The sequence below is a fragment of the Pelobates fuscus genome, chromosome 10 (genome assembly GCF_036172605.1).
Source record: "Pelobates fuscus isolate aPelFus1 chromosome 10, aPelFus1.pri, whole genome shotgun sequence".
Classification (NCBI taxonomy): domain Eukaryota; kingdom Metazoa; phylum Chordata; class Amphibia; order Anura; family Pelobatidae; genus Pelobates; species Pelobates fuscus.
Genome location: NC_086326.1, coordinates 57,453,870 through 57,466,956, shown reverse-complemented (window position 1 = coordinate 57,466,956; position 13,087 = coordinate 57,453,870). Strand labels below are relative to the sequence as shown.

At 39.0% G+C, this 13,087-nt stretch overlaps 1 protein-coding gene across 1 annotated transcript in view; it reads right to left on the bottom strand.

Moving 5' to 3' along the window:
• Nucleotides 1-8,089, bottom strand: part of RHOBTB1 (Rho related BTB domain containing 1) — a 51,984-nt gene extending 43,895 nt beyond the window's left edge. The window contains exon 1 of the mRNA XM_063435207.1: nt 7,983-8,089. The gene's annotated coding sequence lies outside the window, so the exon portion shown is untranslated. The remainder of the gene's footprint in view (nt 1-7,982) is intronic.
• Between the last annotated feature and the right edge of the window lie 4,998 nt (nt 8,090-13,087).

Sequence of the window (13,087 nt, the reverse complement as noted above, 5' to 3'; positions counted from 1 at the left end):
GGTGCCCCCACCCTCAGGGTCCACCTCCCGTGGCGCTGAAGGGGTTAAAACCGCTTCAAGCAGCTTACCTTATTCCAGTGCCGGGCTCCTTCAGCGCTGGTGACCTCTCCTCCCCCGCCGACGTCAGCTCCCGAGTGGAGCGGAGTGCGCATGCGCGGCAAGAGCCGCGCGCGCATTCAAACAGTCCATAGGAAAGCATTTCTCAATGCTTTCCTATGGACGCGAAATTCGCATCCAGCAACGCAGATGCGCCTCTAGCGGCTGTCAGGAAGACAGCCACAAGAGGTTGGCTTAACCCCTAATGTAAACATGGCAGTTTCTCTGAAACTGCCATGTTTACATCTGAAGGGTTAAAACCTTAGGGACCTGGCACCCAGACCACTTCATTGAGCTGAAGTGGTCTGGGTGACTATAGTGTCCCTTTAAGGCTGTATTTGGTGACTTGCCAAACCACAATGATGATGTCACTTTTATTTTTAGTAAAAGGTCACACGCTTTTTCTTAAGTCCACATTACATAATTTAACATATTATGAAAAGTACAACTGCACGTGAAAAAGAACTGTTTTTGTTTTACTACTGTATGAGCTGAGAATTTTGTAGCTGACAGAATTGGTTTATTCCTATGTCCAATGTCATTGACCATAATTTGTGTTCTATGCCTCACCCCTCTGTCAGTGCCTGCATGGGCTTTCATTAAGATATATGGCTCAATTTAAAACTGTGGTTCTTGCTTTCAAATCTCTACGTAGTGCTGCTTCAACTTATCTATTCTCCCTAATACACAAATATGTCCCGTCTAGGCCTCTATGCTCTGCCGAATTGTCTATCCTCTGTTCGTACGCCCACCTCTGATGCTCGCCTTCAAGACTTCTCTAGGGCTGCACCGTTCCTGTGGAACTCACTTCCCTTTTCCGATAGACGCTCACCCACTCTCCACTTCTTCAAAAAAATTATTAAAAACTCACTGCAACGATCATTAAAAAAAACACACTAACTCTCCAGTAATTACTATTCCATCAATCTACTTCTAAGCTCCTAAACTTACCTTTTGTGTCCCTTTACCCCAGTCCCTCTAGCATGTAAGCTCATTGAGCAGGGCCCTCAACCCCTCTGTTCCTGTGTGACCAACTTGTCTGGTTACAATTACATGTTTGTTAGTCCACCCATTGTACAGTGATGTGGAATTTGTTGGCGCTATATAAATAATAATAATAACTATTGGCTATAAAAAACAAGCACCCAATAAAAATTCAGCTTTGATTTTTACATTAAAGGGAAACTCCAGTGCCAGAAAAACGATCCGTTTTTCTGGCACTGGAGGGTCCCTCTCCCTCCCACTCACCAATCCCCGGTTACTGAAGGGGTGAAAACCCCTTCAGTCACTTACCTGGGACAGCGGCGATGTCCCTCGCCGCTGTCTCCGCCTCCGCGACGCTCCTCCTAGTGATTACGTCGGCCGGTGGGCGAGACTAATCTCGCTCACCGGCCGAGGAGACCTAATGCGCATGCGCGGAAATTCCGCGCATGCGCATTACGTCTCCCCATAGGAAAGCATTGAAAAATCATTTCAATGCTTTCCTATGGGGTTTTGAGCGACGCTGGAGGTCCTCACACAGCGTGAGGACGTCCAGCGACGCTCTAGCACAGGAAACCTGTGCTAGAACCCAGGAAGTGACCTCTAGTGGCTGTCTAATAGACAGCCACTAGAGGTGGAGTTAACCCTGCAATGTAAATATTGCAGTTTATGAAAAACTGCAATAATTACACTTGCAGGGTTAAGGGTAGTGGGAGTTGGCACCCAGACCACTCCAATGAGCAGAAGTGGTCTGGGTGCCTGGAGTGTCCCTTTAATCATTAAATTTTTTATTCTTAAATTCTATTTAAAAAAAATAAAAATCTTTCAAGAACTAAAATACATAATACTCTGGTCTCAACATGCTAGTAGTATTATATACAAATGCCATTTATATAAAGTGATCTCGGCTAAATATAAAAACAATATTTCATAACATAGAAGTGTAGTACTATGTTTATTTACAGCATATGCAGCAATATGTAGCTTATGTGCTAGGTACAGTGTGTGCTGTAACTTGACTAAAGACTGTATTTGCAGCAAATTCCACCCTATGTCTGTAAATACAGCAGACCGATCCTTACGTCAACGTGTGTTAAAGTTTTGCCAGTAAATAATTGTGATTGTTTGAATTTCAGAGTTTCGTGTGCTGCTGTGGGTAGACAACTAACCTGAAAAATTTTATTAGTATTGTTTACTAAAGTAAGAATGTAAAGGGAATTTTTAATTTAAGGCCAGAATAGCTAATTTGAGACATTTGAATTTAAAATTCACGTTGAATTCTCACTTTAGTTAAAGGACCACTATAGGCACCCAGAACATTTCAGCTCAATTAAGTGGTCTGGGTGCCAGGTCCCTCTAGTTTTAACCTTGCAGCTGAAAACATAGCAGTTTCAGAGAAACTGCTATGTTTACACTGAGTGTTAATCCAGCCTCTAGTGGCTGTCTCACTGACTGTCGCATGAGCCGCTTCCGCGATTCTCACTGTGAAAGTCACAGTGAGAAAATGTTTGATGTCCGTAGAAAACATTGAGTAATGCTTTCCTATAGGCGGTTTGAAAGCACGGCTCTTGCTGTGCATGCGGATCTGACGTCAGCAGTGGGAGGAGAGGTCACCAGCGCAGAAGGAGCCCGGCGCTGGAGAAAGGTAAGTGGCTGAAGGGGATTTAGAGGGTGGGGGGGGGGGACCTAATGACCCTATAGAGACAGGAAAACAAGTTTGTTTTCCTGGCACTATAGTGATCCTTTAATAGCTGTGTCAAATTTAGCACAACTGGAAATGTCTCCAGTTCTTTTGCCCTAAAACATCACAAGTTTGATGTCAGATAGCTACAATTTGCTTCATAGTTAATAGGCATTTTTTGTGCTTTATTCAGGAATCATTGCTACATTACAGTCTGATTTCTTCTCACACATGTCTTCTTCATTGTTCTGGGTCTCTGGAGATTCCTTATTTATTTTAAAATCTGGGTAGTTTGTTTGTAAAATTAAACATTTTAGACCAATAATAAAAAAAAACAAAAATGAATCACACATAATTTTTAATTCAGACTCTACTAGAAGTCTATCTACCCGAGCTTCTGTAGCAACCCTTGTTGACTTTGACTGTCTGCATGCAAAAATATTTAGCCAGTAATTCTTTCAACAAAAATAAGACTAGTTATTCAAGTAATATTCAACACTCTAGTGTGCTAGCTCCCTCCAGAGGACTACTGTTTTATTATCAATTCATCTTTAAGGCAATCAGGTCTTTTGTTTGTTGTATTAATTTTTTTATTTTTTGTACCTGAAAACTGTTGTTTTCTGAATTTACTAAGGGCATGTTGGACTGAATAAAATAAGAGATTAGCAGTGTATGTGAAATTTGATTTAGAGCAATTCACAGTTTTTTTTTTTATTATTTATAAAAGTGTGAATATAATTGATTTTTTCCCCCGTATGTTGTTTGAAAATCATGTATATTTTTGAAAAGTTTTATTACACTGTTGAAGATGTGGAAAAGCATATTTTTTTATAGCTGGCAGTTGTGGTTTTAAATATGAGCGTCATATCTATTATAAACATTGGGTGGAGAGTTATTACTTAAATGTTTTATAAAATAGCATTTGTGTGTGTAAAATACTTTTCAGAGATAGAAATGTACACAATTTTTGAATGGTCATTTATTTGTCTTTCTTTACATAATTATTGGGGGATGATAAGCTTTATAGACTACATTATCATGCAGGATTGATGATTTCAGACCCAGACTAGAATATATTTGCATAGAGGCATATGACCCTTTTATTTATAGACAATTAAAATTGTCAAATACCCTGCATATAGGCCTTAGTAAAGAACCTCAGAATAATTTTAACAGTTATTATTAACATTTATATAGCACCATAGCGCCTTACAATTATAGAAAGGGGGTATTTGAAGGTCTTGCTCAAATGAGCTTAGAATCTATGAGGATTTTAGGTAAGTGGACATATATCGTTGTGTGTCCTGCCCAGTGACTCTTACTGGTAGGGTGGTCTGACTAGGATTCGAACTGGACCTTACCACTGCTGTAGCCAGTAGTGCAGCTTCATACAAATTTTAGAATATATAAATTAAGTCTGTATGTGTCTGTGTGCATACATGTCCACATACAATAGGTACTGTTTATACTTACGATTTGTACTATACAGGGCTTTGCAGGCTGCTATAGCAGTTTACAAAAATATGTGTTCTGCACGAATTGGCATTCCTGGTTGTTATAATGTATTAAATGGACACTAGCATCCAGACCACTTCATCTAATTGAAGTGGTCTGAGATCAGTGTCTCTGTTCCCCTCAGCCCTGCAATGTAAAACATTGCAGTTTGAGAGAAACTGTAATATATACATTGCAAAGTTAAGGCGGCTTCTAGTGACTGGCTTCCAGGCAGCCACTAGAGGCACTGTCTGCTATTTCACGGAGTTTGACTCCGTGAAAAGACACTGGACATTCTAACACTTTGCATGAGGATGTCCATTGTTTTCAGAATCGTTTTCAGTAGGCCTAATGTAGGTGTGGCGCATCGCATGCACATTAAGTTGCCCCAATCGGTTGATGTCCCTGGAGGTGGAATACATCTTTGTACTATAGTACTAGTTAATAACACTACTCCTTGAAATTTTCTTGTATAGTTTCCTTCTGCACAGGAGGAGGTAAGAAGGATTCACAATAATGCAGTAATGATTAGGGACAGATTGAGGATCCTGAGTCGAAATATTTAATTATGGTCTAAAATAAAATTCAACAACCATGAGGGAGATAAGTTGTGCTTCATGAACAGAATCTCATTTTTTACATTGCAAAGTAAGGATAGAATGTGTATATACTATTTTGGAATTTGCCCAAGATGTTTACTATGTAATTGCTTCTTAGATTTTATTTTAAAGTACTTCTTCGTAGCAGCAGATTCTATGAATATTATGAAGATTCTAAGAGACTGAACAATGAACAAGTCTATGAAACTGACTTCCTTGTCTTATGGTTTGAACTAGAAAAGTAATAAATTATTCAAAAGTACACCAATGTTGCCAGCAAATAAGGAAATGAACAATTCTGAACAATGGAAAATGGATAGTAGCATCATTTTATAATGTCATCTAGTATTATTTGGCAGAGGAGCAGGAGAGTATTTTGCGTTGTATAATTAAACTGTATTGCATTTAACCCACAATAGAAAGTTGTCAAAGAACACATTTTTGTGGACAGATATGGATATCCTGCTCAATGCTCCATCAGACATCTTACAAAACCATTTACAAAACAAATGGCGTGTTCTTCCCCTGACATACTCTCAGACACGTGTACACATTTACAGGCAGATAAACACTCAAGATACACATATAATGATTCCCCTGGATCATGTAAGCAGCACCATGAAAAAGAGGCGGACATGCCCAGAAGGGAGGTGGGTCTGCCCAAAGAATTAGAATATCAGCCTGGGGTGACTGCATGTCAAACTGCCTGATAATCATGCAGGCTGGCCAACTAGAGCCGCACTGTGCAGACAGTGCCCTGAGCGTGGCCCAAATGATAATGATGCACTTGCTCTACACTTTCTGGGGACTGTCCACTAACACTCACTTGTTCACTCCTGTCCTTACCTTCTTGCTAGCAGGCATGAGCAGCTGGTATGCAGTCTGGGACAGGGAAAAGGTGGATGAAGTGAGTGTAGAAGACAGGGGACATGCCACAGTATTAGAAAGACAAAAGCAGCAAGAGTATTTGCACAGTGGGAAACGTCAGCTTTATTTGATCCAATTTCACACGTGTTTTTCCTCTAGATCCCTCTAAAGTCTCCAAACTTAATTTCCACTGCATAAAGCAAGAGCGTGTAAAGAATAGTAAAAATGTAAAAACATTTTTTTTTTTTTATCAAAGGGCCTATTTGATTGGCATGGGCCTTGAACTTCAGCTCCATCAGCCCCAATGTTAATCTGGTCCTGCTTTCTGCAATGCTCTTGCCCTCCAGTTGAGTTCAGTTGGTTATAGTAGACGCTGGTGCCAAAATACATGAAGCAGGAAGAGCTAGAGTTTTGATAGCTATAGTACTCTTGAAAAATCTAATTTTTATTTGATGGTTTTTATTAAAAAAAATATATAGTTGATTGCAACGTTAAGATTTGTGAGTGATTGCTCTCTATACTTCAGGAGACCTTCTGAAAGTTCACTTTACATTGTATTAGATATTTTCATTCTATGGTATGCTTGCCAAGTAACCTCAACTCTAAACAGATATAATGATTCATGTCTTCCTTCACATCTACTCCAAAGTTGCCAACAAATCATCAACTGGAAAATAGAAAAATGGAAGATGACTCATTATACCACTTTCAATTTCATCTAGAGTTAACTGGCAGATGTGCATTATTTTTGTCTGGCATAATTAAATTGTTTTATATTTATGTTCTATATAAGAAATTAGATGCCAATGGAAAAACAAAAAAGGCATAGCCAAATTAAGGAATGGAAATTGTACTTTGCCTTTATAAAACCTCATTAATTCTTGCAGTGTCAACTAGATTAAAACCCCATGGTTTTGTAGTGTACAGTACTACCGAACTTCCTGATAATTTTAAAAGAACAATACCATCTCCAAACACCATGTCCATAATTAAAGTTAAAACAAATCCAAGTTTTTATTTTTATTTTTTATATTTGTATATATGCAGGTGCTCACATTTAGGAAGTAACTCATCATATTCGTTAAATAGAATTCATGGGTGAAACTGACTATTTTACAAACAGTTCTAGAATGTACAAATAATAATACTACAATGCATACTCATTCAGAATAAAATCTGATCTACTTGGGACACTTTTGGATCCGTCTGTATTTCATTGCCGCACTGCTGCTTTCTGTTCACATCTGTGCCTGACTCGGCATTCATCGCAATCTGTCGTCTGAGCAAAGCTCTCCGGGCCAGATCACAACACATGCAGGTCAGGTGCACGTGAACATCAGTGTGGCTACCAGTGTGTGGCCGAGCTTGGAAATACGCCAGGCACCCAAACTTAAACTTGAGAAAAAAACTGCATCTAAATGCTTACTAGTAATGTGGCTAGTAGAATAGGTCAGTGTTTCCCAACCCAGTCCTCAAGGCACACCTACCAGTCCAGGATTTAAGGATTACCCAGTTTTGTCTAAGGTGTTTTTAGAAAAAAAGAAAAAACACCTTAGACAAAACTGGGTAATCCTTAAATCCTGGACTGGTAGGTGTGCCTTGAGGACTGGGTTGGGAAACACTGGAATAGGTAGTATTAAATTACGTAACTGAAATTAAATTGTATTATACATTGCATTTAAAAAAATAAATAAAATAAACTAGATCAATTCTTGCATTAGTATGTACTATTTCTCTCAATGCGCAGCCAGTGGCAGGAATAGAGCGTCAGCTGACATCCTTAGTTTATCACCGGCTGCCCGTCAAACTGTCCTCATACAGAGACAGTTGGGTGGAAGTCAGTGAGGAGGAAGAGATGTTGGTCGTCCATCGAACCAAACTCAGGGTTTAACTGTTTAAAAATGGTTTAGCTCCTGAAGGTAAGACAGTAACAATTTAAATAAGCAGTAGTCACGTGATATAATAACTAAATTATAACATATTTTGCTTGACTTCCAGATAATTTATGGAACTATAATAGTTTTACTATTATTTTTCATTTTATTAGGAGTTTAATTTACTAAAAAGTGTGAAACAGTTCTGTTTATTTGGCAACCAACCTGCAAATGTAGTGAACATTGCCACGCTGGAGAAGGCTGTGAATCAATGAATATTTAAATTTTTTTCAAACACAGCAATTTCGGTCTAAATTTTCGAAGGTTGATCTCATTTTACAACATTATGCTTATTGGTAAATACTTATAGCCATGCAAATATGAGCTTACCACAGTAGAGAAGAAAAAGGTATCCATTTTGAAGAAATCGGGGAAACCGGCTAGAAAATAAAATGTTCTCATGCAATTCTTCTGTGTATCTGTGAAAACAAAAATGTATTATGATATAAGGTGTTTACAGACTTTGTACACAGATCAGTAAGTGATATTATAGAACAGCAAGCAGTAAGATATGTGATATGGAAAAAGAATGCTTAAAACATGATGTAACGTGTTAAACATTCTTTGAATACCCCTGTTTTGCTCTATAGCTTTAGAATGCCTTAATCATGCGGTGTTATGGCTCATCAGCCACTAACACATTAATTTAAATTAGGATATTTATTTTAACGGGGTTGTTCATTAAATTGTAAATTGTTGGGAATTGACTTGGGATTTCAAATCTTAGGCGAATAAAAAGGAGCTGTAAATATAACAGAGTAAGTGAATTGCTTCCGTTTGTCAAATTTTATCACTAGCTGTAGCGTATATATATATATATATATATATGACATGATTCCCATAAGTTTAAAATACTGGATAAACCTTATGGGGTCAGGAATACAAACATGTATTCCTGACCCTATAGTGCTTAAAACCGTATTTAGGTTTCCGCACCCCCCCAATCCCTCCTAAATAGGGTAAAACTTACCTTTATTCCACCCTCGCCCTGTCCCCTGATATCCGCCAAGGAGGCAGGGTAAGGGGGTGGAGCCACATGCTGCACTGGCCAATCGACTCATTGCATCTCTACGGGGAAAGTTCAGTGGAGATGCTGAATGTCAGGCTGCACATTGTGCAGCACTGATCCAGGAAGTACCTCTAGTGGCTGTCTGAGTGACTGCCACTCGAGGTGTCCTTAGGGAACAATTTAAACATTGCCTTTTCTATGAAAATGCAATGTTTAAATCAAAAAGCCTGCAGGGACTCACTATGCTGACCAGGACAACTACATTAAGCTGTAGTTTTGTTGGTGACTATAGTGTCCATTTAATAAAAAAGGTGCTGACTGTTACCGCCTTATCCCTAGGTAACTAAATCTTCATTACTCCTGCATGATGGCTAATAAGTCGCAATTTAAAAATCACTAATTTAGAACATTAATGTGCTATGAACCGGTGGGAATTATATTCCTTCCCTTAGGAATGATAAAGTGACCACCACATCAATACTGCATTATATTATATATATATTTATTAATATATTATAAAGTCAGCTATGTTGGTTTCTAGAGTGAATATTATGGTTTACAAATCTAATAATTGCAAGTAAACTCCATTACGACTGCTTATTTACAGGATTACATAAAACGATTATAGATAGTTTAGAAGTGAGTTTTAAACGGCTTACAGAATAAAGTTGCTTACAGCGTAGAACCTTTATTAAATACAATCTTGCAGATCTCATTGCAGAATTGTAGAGAATAGTTTATCAAGCTAATAATCAATAATGAAATAAAAACACAGCAATTCTTACTCACATTGTCAGCACTATAAAGAGACCATCAACATATTGTAGGGATGCACAGAAACATCAAAATCACACTGTATCAGCACAAAAATCATTTCCACAAACAAACAACAAACAGTGAAACCAAGACATTGTGAAATTAAAATTAAAGGGACAGTAACGTTAAAGTAAAATACTGCAATGGAATATGGAATCTTTCTAACGGTTCTCACCACTGTAGGTTCTGTGCCATGTCAATGTGCATCCTGGCATGACATTAGTTGTTTCTCTACCTGCTGGAATGCAGGAGATATTTACTTAACATAAATGTTCAGATTAGGAACCACCTAAAAATTAAATACCATTGAGCAATGTTTCAGCCTAAAGAGACATACATCACTTGATAATTATTTTTTAGAGAGACAAATCCGACACCAAAGCCTGATCTGCATTAACATGTTTCTCAGACCCCCTAACTTCTCCCTTTGTAAAGATGTTGCAAGTTGAAGAGATCCAACAACTGCACATGTTTAAATCTCTCGGGTACGCCCAATGCATTTTTTCAGCATTCTTAGGGATAGAACACTGATTGGTTAGATCAGTGTCCCCCATGGAGTGGGTGTGGAAAGCATAAAAAAAAAAAAAGCAGGTAAGTTTAAAAACGAAACCACATTTACCTGCTTTGCAGCCTGCACTGTGAGGCAACTGTCTCATTCAAAGCTAAAGCTTTGTCTCAAAATGATGCATGTCACTTTAATTTTACAAGTAGTTTAAAAATCAGCTTAATCAATAGCGGTCTTGCAGTTCTTGTAATAGTTGGTGATCAATAAGATACTTTACAACGAATTGAGTCTTGATTATTAGCTTGGAAATTTTTGAGGGGGTTTACTTCACCAGGCCTTGTAAAGATCAGGTGCAACATCAGTGTAACCCCTTAGTGTTAAGTTGTCAACTTATACTATTTTATTTAATTTTGGTTTTACCTTCACTGAGTACAACATACAATTTGATAAAAAAAAAAAAAAAAAAACTGACAAAAATTGACCCAAAACAATGTAGAAGTTTTAGTTAAAATCTAATAGCATATTAGAATACTAAGTTTTAGTCAAGTAAGTTAGATTTGAAATGTAAATAGTTATAAGTAAATGAAAACTTCAGTTTAAGGGCAAATTGAATTTTGAACAATTTAAAGGAGTTTTCCAAAGTGTTTAATTTTACTTTTAAAATGTCACATTCTGGAAATCAAGAGTAGAGACGTACGGGATACCGAACCAACCAGGTAACCGAGGTGCTCTGAAGCCAGGGCTGACCAGGCCTTCCTTCCAAGATATGCAAAATAAAGAACTTGATAAAGACCTGGTAGGGTCGAAACGTTGCCATTTTTGCCCCAATAAAGCTGCTATTTTTTGTTATCCCAGAGTGCCTGAACCGTTATTTATTCTGCATAATACAGAAATCAAGATAATTCTTTCAGTGTACAGGTTTTCACAATAAAAGGGACACTCCACTGACCAATAAAAATTAAAAATCATAGTTTAGTAGATATGCCCCTAATGAAAACATGCATGCATTTTTAAACTGGGGTTTTATCTAAACGCAGCTTCCAAAAGGCGCAGGTCTCTTGTCTACAGCCTTTGCAAGCCATGGCCCTTTCTAATCCCGCCCAGACTTTCTGTGGCTGTCCAATCACAGACTCTCAATGCAGCTCAAAGAGAAGTCTTTGCAAGGCAGGTGCTCTGAGCAATTGCTGCCACTTGAGTTTAGCTCCACTAACCTAACCAAACCAGGAAGTAACAGGACCTGCTGTCTGCTCGAAAGCCTGGGGTGGGGGTGGGGGTGAGGGGTGTAACCAGGTGGATTTAGAAGGATGTCAATGTATATTGAAATCTGCACTTTGTAAAATTATAAAAAGAGGAAACACTTCACACATAAAGCATTTCAGCAAGCTAAAGTAAAGTAAAGTCCGGAGTGTCCCTTTAACGTTTATGAATACAGATTAGATTTTATGTTATAGAGATACAGAATTATATCTTTTATTAATATGTACATAGTAATCAGTGCTGTATTCATGACTTATCGCAAAGCAATTACAAGCCACATGACTGTTTTAATCGTGCATATTTGTAAATTACACACATAACTTGCAATTAGTTACATAACCAGTATTTGAACGCTTTAATGCATTATGCTTGCCGTGAACTCGCTGGCACTTGGGCACCTGGAATGCTTGAGTTTGTCCACAACTCCAATAAGATAACGGTATGCAACTCAGAAATATTGTTCCTAATACGTTATATACGAAACACTGAATTATAGTGAATTGGAAAAAAAAAAAATTAATAAAATCGGTCTTATGTATTTTTTTTAAACTAGTTTGTAGTCACTACAACAAATTTAGAATTTTTTTTTTTTTAATGCTTTATTTTATTTGCACAGTGTAACAAATCGTCTTGAAAAGCCACGATAGCTGTGACAAGCATGGTATAACAATCAACACAAAACAATGACATGGCTACAGCTTGTATTGCGCATTTTATGGTTTTATAATGTTGTCCTGCAGACCTACATGAAGTGGAGTACGTAGTGTTGAGACGAAGGCCATACCTTCGTAGGTGTGCTCGGCTTGCCTTAAATGCATACGGTAAGGTAAGGTGTGGTGGTGAACCACTTTATGTGTGTAGTGTGGGCGGTAGCATTATAAGCGTTGTGCGTTGTGCAGAAGGAGTGAAACTCGTGTCTGACGACATGGTAATTATTGGTAAGTACCCTATAACCCTGGGTGGGGGGGGGGTGTACCAGTGGCCTGTTCTCTGTTAGTGACTAGTGTGCGGTGCCCTTTGGCATCTGGTGCTGTGGGAGTGAAAGCAGATCTCAGCCCATTGCGCTTTGTAAGTCGGTCTCGCTTAGGCCTAAGGTAGGGCCGGGCGGTAAAAGATGAATCTACCTTAAACCTGGAGGGAAGGGGGGCCGATAATAGTGCCTACCAAGCAGATATATATATGAGAGGATATAAAAAAAGGAAAAGAAAAACAACAACAACAGAAATAATTCGTAAGTCAACTTGTGTTATATCTAACATTATGCTGGGAAGTCCATATAGATGCAGTCACAGTCCCATATTCGGCCTTCTGGTCCCCTCAGGTCGTGACGGCTGCATAGTTCGCGGCGGTGAGCTCTCGGGGAACAAATGGGAGAGACGTTGCTGGGTCACCCATCTCAGATGGTGCTGTGGTTGGTCTTTGCCCTCTTGATGGTAAGGAGTCCTTTCGCAGGCCCAACGTGGGCAGAAGGTCGCGTGCGCCCTGCATGTCTTGAATGGCGTATTGGCTGTTTCCGTGGCTTACTTGTAGCGCATGTGGGCTCCTCCATTTGTAGGTGATAGCTTGTGCGCGAAGCAGGGAAGTGAAGGGTTGGAGAGAGCGGCGCCAGGCCATTGTGGACCGTGACAGGTCTGTATAAAATGAGAGCGACATGCCCTCAAACATGTATGGGGTCTGGGTTCTGGCTGCGTTCATCACTGCCATTTTATCTTTGTTGCTGGGGAGACGCACTATTATGTCCCTGGATAGGGTATATGAGGCTCTGGCTGGCTGTGGGAGCCGAAATATCCCCTCTGGGGTTACCTGTTTGGCATACTTAGGTGGAAGGAGGGCTGTGAGGAGCCGTCG